Below are 6,012 nucleotides of genomic sequence, written 5' to 3'. Positions count from 1 at the left end.
GACAAAGAAAGGCAGGAGGAGGAGGCCAGGTGACCAACAACTGATCACAGTGAAGCAGCTTTGTCTTTACCTCACCAGGTAAGGTTCTGCCTGGAGAGCCCTGGGGAGGGAGCGTGGGGGGGGGGGGGCTGCGGAGCAGGACCAGTGACTCCAGTTCTCTGAGGAGTCCAGTGTACAAGTGAGGGGGAGGACGGTTAGGGATTCAGACATCAGTTCCAGGAAAACTGTGGATGTTCAAGCAGAAGATGGGGGGGGGGGGGCCTGCAGATTCAGTGCTTTTGAGTATGGGTGACAGCTGCCCTCCTGGGAGTCCATGGCCCCCTCCAGGACAGTCTGCAAAATGAGACAGAGAGACCCACCTCTGAGGGAAACCAGGGGAGGAGCCCATGGAAGGGGAGGAAGAGGAGTGAGAGACAGAGACAGAGACCAAGGAGCAGAAGAGTCAAGCCCGACGCCTGGGTGGCTCAGCGACTGTCTGCCTTCAGCCCAGGGCCTGACCCTGGAAACCTGGGATCGAGTCCCACGTCGGGCTGCCTGCATGGAGCCTGCTTCTCCCTCTGCCTGTGTCTCTGCCTCTCTCTCTCTCTCTCTCTCTCTCTCTCTAATGAATGAATAAATAATATCTTTTAAAAAAAAGTCAAGCCCAACAAATGCTGTCAGGGCATTGGACTGGGCAGCTCAGATATGGAGGTCACTGAGCATCCCCAAAAGAGTCTTTCTTTTGCTAACTTTGCATTAACGTCCTTGTCCTTGGTAAAAACACAGCCAAGTATTTAGGGATAAGGAGACACGATGTCTGCAATTTACTTGCAAATGGTTTAGAAAAAATATATGGAGAGAGAGAGAAAGAATGATGAAGAAAATGTTCACAGTGGAGAATCTGGTCGAAGGGTTGGGGGGGTTCTCTGTAATATGCGTTAAACTTCTTTAAGTTTAAAATGATAAAGATCTCCCTGTTTTAAAGAGAGCACTTCGGGGGGAGTGCACGGGGGGAGTGCAGGCGCCGGCCGGAGCCGTCGGTGGGTCAGCGCGGGCGGACCGAGCTTTGGAGGCGGTTAAGGACGAGGGAAGGAGCTCGCTGAGCATCTGAGGGCTGGGAGCTCTTTAAAGATGGGGATGGGGAGGAGTAGGTGCTCGAGCGTATTTTCCGGCCAAAACAACCGTCTAGGGCTGGGAGGGAATGGAGGGGGACAGACAAGGGGAGGGGGAGGAGGGGAAGGGGGAAGGTGGCGGGGGGAGGAGAGGGCGGCAAGGGGGAGGAGCCCAACCAGGGTGAAATTTGGATCAGGCAGGGGTCCGCCTTGGGGTGCAAGGGGGGCCACGCTTCCGACAGACGGCAGAGAAGGCGGAGGTTGGGGCCACTTTGCCCCCTGGCCATGCCCTTCCCCCTCCCGCCCCCGGAAGCGCTGGCCCTTTTAAGGCGCAGCCCTGCGCTGAGTCAGTCAGGCGGCCCCGCCCCCGCCCCGCCCCGCCCCGCCCCGCCGGCCCCGCCCCCGCCGCCGCCGCGACCCCCTCCGGCCCCCCCTTCTTCCCTTCCCCCCCGCCTCCTGGCCCCGCCCCGCGTTCCCCCCAGCCGGCCCAGCCCCCTCCCTCCCCGCCCCCCGTCCCGCGCCCCCGCCAGCCGGCCCCAGCCCCCTCCCTCTCCGCCCCCCCTCCCCCCCCGCAACCCCCAGCCGGCCCCAGCCCCCTCCTCCGCGCCCCCCGCCCTGCACCCCCCCAGCCGGCCCCAGCCCCCTCCCTCTCCGCGCCCCCCGCCCTGCACCCTCCCAGCCGGCCTCAGCCCCCTCCCTCTCCGCGCCCCCCCGCCCCTCGCCCCCCCCAGCCGGCCCCAGCACCCTCCCTTTCCGCCCCCCCGCAACCCCCAGCCGGCCTCAGCCCCCTCCCTCTCCGCCCTCACCCCCGCCCCGCGCCCTCCCAGCCGGCCCCAGCACCCTCCCTTTCCGCCCCCCCCCCCCCCCCCGCAACCCCCAGCCGGCCCCGGCCCCCTCCCTCTCCGCGCCCCCCGCCCTGAACCCCTCCAGCCGGCCCCAGCCCCCTCCCTCTCCGCCCCCCACCCCATCCCCCGCACCCTCCCAGCCGGCCCCAGCCCCCTCCCTCTCCGCGCCCCCCGCCCTGAACCCCCCCAGCCGGCCCCAGCACCCTCCCTTTCCGCCCCCCCAACCCCCAGCCAGCCCCAGCCCCCTCCCTCTCCGCGCCCCCCGCCCCGCGGCGCCCCCCAGCCGGCTCCAGCCCCTCCCTCTCATTCCTCCCCTCCCCCTCCCCCTCCCTCTCCGCCCCTCCCCCCTGCCCGCTCGCCGCCTCGGGGCCCACCGGCCTGGGTCCGGGAAGCGGTCGGGGGCGCCGGGCCCACTCCTTCCCCCTGAGCCAGGCGTCTTCGCGCGGTTATCAAAGTTATTTTTACACGTCGAGAATTTTTCAAGTGAGCACTTGTGCGGTGCCACCTTCTCCTTGTCGCGCTTGTGCCTTGAAGAAATTTACCGGCTTATTTATAGCCGGTGTTTATTTTTACTCAACTCCTGAACTTGAGCCTTCCCTAAGTGCCAGTCTGGGCGGCGGCAGAGCGGCCGTGAGCCCCGGCTCTCCTGCCCCCTGGCCCAGCGGGCCTTCCAGGACTGTTCGTGGCCTGGGGGAGTCCTGGGGGCCAGAAGAGGACCGGCCAGTGCGGGCCTGGGGGGTGCTGGAGGCCCCGAGCAGGGGCGAGCAGGGGCGGAGAGGCCCACGCGGCCGTCGGGTTGCGCCCTGGCCTCTCCAGGCCCCCCGCCTGGGCCGCCGCTCCAGGTGCAGGAGCAGCCCAGCCTCGCCCCGTGGGCGATGTGCCTCTGAGCTTGGAGCCGGATCAGATTGAGGAAAGACTGAGCTGATTCATCCTAAAGCTCATACTCATCCTCTTAAGCTTGTCCTGTTTCTTGGGGGCTCAGGGCGGCAGCATGGATCCCCACTTGACAGAGATCGAATAGAGAAGCTTACTAAGTGGCTCCCAGTTACCCCAGTAGCGGGGAATGGTGGGAGGGCGGGAGGGCGCCCCGCAAGGAACTGCTCCTTCTCCACCCTGACATTGGACGGGCCTTGCTGTCTGCCCAGGAAAAAGCCACTTTAGAGACAGGAAAAAGACGAGATGTGACATAAGAATGGGTTTCAGAGCCGCCACTTGTTGGCCCCATCCACGTATTAATCACCGTGACTTACAGAAATTTCCCAGGGGTTGCCCGGGGAGGGCGTGAGCTTGGAGTCCTGAAAGACAGTTCAGGCAAAAACTCTAGATTTGGACTTGAGCGCTCAGACGCCTCCACCATATAACTGGCCTGCTCAGGCCTGACGGAGACTTTCAAGGTAATTTGGGAGGCTCTGGATTTTGAGGCACAACTCAGAGCTGAATAAACCCCATCTTGATTCTTTTACATTCTCCCAGAGCAGCTAGACAGTCCATTATCTCTCGTGAGTCAGGGCCATTTGAATTTATTTTACATTTATTCTGAAACAAGCCTGATTTGGCTGAAGTCACCCTTATTCAGCTCTATACTATAAAACCCCAGCAGTTGAGTTCAAAAAGAAAAGATCAGAGTATAATGCTCTTTTGTTTGATTTTGCTTTTGCTCTCCAGAAAATGGGTCTGTGGGTGGGAACGGAGGTTTTGCAGACCTGTGGTCCCAGGCAGAGATTCTGCAGCTCCTGGTGATGGGAGGGACCCCCATTTCCGGATGAGCAGCCTTGGGGCACCCTCTGTGTGTTTTGTTTTTCATTAGATGGATGGGTGTGCAAAGGGCAAGAGCCCTTCAAAGAGAGCACTGAGGCAGAAAACACTTACTGCCTAAACTGGCCTCCTGTAGAAGCCAAGAGAGCTCCCACCAGGACCACCTTCAGGCTGGGCACCTCTCTTGCTCCCTGCCTGGGAGACCACAGGGACTCGCAGATTGCTTGCTTTGGGTGATTACTCTTCTTAATTTCTACCCTACAGGAGAATAGCTACTTCATTCAACTAAGGACTTACTAAATCTTCCTCCTTATGGGCAGTTGGTCAAGATGTAAGACATTGACCCATCCTCAACAAGGTAGGCAACACGTGTTCTAAAACCTGAGTTGAACTTTGGGCTACTTAAAACAATGCTTTCTTCTCTTGATTTCATTCCTTGATGCTTTGTTCATTTAAAGAGCTAGTTAGCAAATAGTTCTGAAAATTATAAAGCTCCGCTGAGCAAAAAACTGCTTTTAATGTTACAGTAAATATAGCTCTCATATTTAACCGTATGGTCTCCCGTGATTTTGTTCATATATATAATGAAATTAATTCCATTTTCTTACCTTTATACTTTGGGACATGGGAAGAGTATGTTTATTTTATTTTTAAAGATTTTATTTATTCATTCATGATAGACACACAGAAAGAGAGAGAAGCAGAGACACAGGCAGAGGGAGAAGCAGGCTCCCCACAAGGAGCTTGATGCGGAACTTGATCCTGGATCCCGGGATCACGCCCTGAGCTGAAGGCAGACACTCAACGGCTGAGCTACCCAGGAGTCCCAAAGAGTATGTTTAAAATGTAATTTTGTAGAACATTGGGCTTTCTGGAGGAAAGATTCTAAGTAGCAACAGTCATCCCAGTCATGGACATGAATGAGTGTCAGTCTTCGCCTCCACCGAAATGAATGAATGTCTTCAGAAGGTGCCTAGCTCTGGAGTTCGTCTCTGCCCAAAGCAATAACTCCCTTAGCTTCAGCGTTATGCATAATTCAAGAGGGGAAGGCAGGCCTGGACATTAGTGCTCAAGTTGGCAGAAGCTCGGGCATCCTCCCCTGGTGGCTGAGCCCACTTGTGATGTGGTGCAGGCTCCTGGAAGGTCAGGGAACCCCGTCCCCTTCCCTTCACAGGTATACTAAGACTAAGCTTTTTAGGAAACCTACAAACAAGATACTCTTCCTCTTGCATGATTTCCCCTCTTCTAAATAATGAGTCACATCCACCATAATCTATTTCAATGTCACTAGTTTGAAGTATATAATCATTTACATATACATTATTAAAAAAAAAATCTTGCTGCACAAGAAAGATCAAAAGGAAAACATTTGGGGATCCCTGGGTGGCGCAGCGGTTTAGCACCTGCCTTTGGCCCAGGGCGCTATCCTGGAGACCCGGGATCGAGTCCCACGTCGGGCTCCCGGTGCATGGAGCCTGCTTCTCCCTCTGCCTATGTCTCTGCCCCCCTCTCTCTCTCTCTCTCTCTCTCTCTCTCTGTGTGACTATCATAAATAAATAAAAATTTTAAAAAAAGGAAAACATTTAATTTGTGAGAGGAAAACATACTTGCCCTGATTTTAGTAGCCCTTCTTTGTATGTTAGTAACTTGGTGTTGATTTAAATGATCCTTCTCTGTTTCCTGAATAAATCTCATGTTTTCCAGGGGGCAAGATTCTATTTTCCTCTCCTTTGGCTTTCTATATAGTTTTGAGGGTAATATAATTAAATTTCTTTTTTAAGATTTTATTTATTTATTTATGAGAGACAGAGAGAGAAACATAGAGGGAGAAGCAGGCTCCATGCAGGACGCCTGATGTAGGACTCGATCCCGGGACCCGGGGATCACGCCCTGAGCTGAAGGCAGACATTCAACCACTGAGCCACCCAGGTGCCCCTAAATTTCTTTTAAAATATTAAAGGAGAATAAAATATTAAAATATGCCACCCCCAAATACGTTACTTGCCCCGAGAATTATTTTGAGCTGAAGGCAAAGGAGAAAAAGCAGACACAGGAAATGCATTCTGCTGCCCTCCTGCTATCTGCCTGAAAGTACAGTCTGTATTTCCCTTTGAAGATGTTCCCCACTCCCCCATACCAGGAAGGGAAGAACAACGTACATCACCAGAGATGGGGACGGTGCTGGCATGAGTCTCCGCAAAGAAAATCTTACTAAATAACCCTTGTTTTCATTAGTTTCCCCTGTATGTTTATTTCCCACATTCACCTCCCTAGAAGCCCACATACCTGCTCCTTTGTCTTGTTGCCTCTCCACATTTTAT

At 55.4% G+C, this 6,012-nt stretch overlaps 1 long non-coding RNA gene across 13 annotated transcripts in view; it reads left to right on the top strand.

Annotated features, from left to right (window-relative positions):
- Positions 1-2,732: 2,732 nt before the first annotated feature.
- LOC144310420 (uncharacterized) overlaps positions 2,733-6,012 on the top strand; it is a 61,884-nt gene continuing 58,604 nt past the window's right edge. For all 13 annotated transcript variants that reach the window (XR_013376139.1, XR_013376140.1, XR_013376138.1 and 10 more), the window contains exons 1-2: positions 2,733-3,330; positions 3,956-4,049. This is a non-coding gene — a long non-coding RNA (uncharacterized LOC144310420). The remainder of the gene's footprint in view (positions 3,331-3,955; positions 4,050-6,012) is intronic.

The sequence above is a fragment of the Canis aureus genome, chromosome 3, assembly GCF_053574225.1.
Source record: "Canis aureus isolate CA01 chromosome 3, VMU_Caureus_v.1.0, whole genome shotgun sequence".
Classification (NCBI taxonomy): Eukaryota; Metazoa; Chordata; class Mammalia; order Carnivora; family Canidae; genus Canis; species Canis aureus.
The sequence above is the reverse complement of the archived record's forward strand: the minus strand, read 5'-3'. Positions and strand labels throughout refer to the sequence as shown.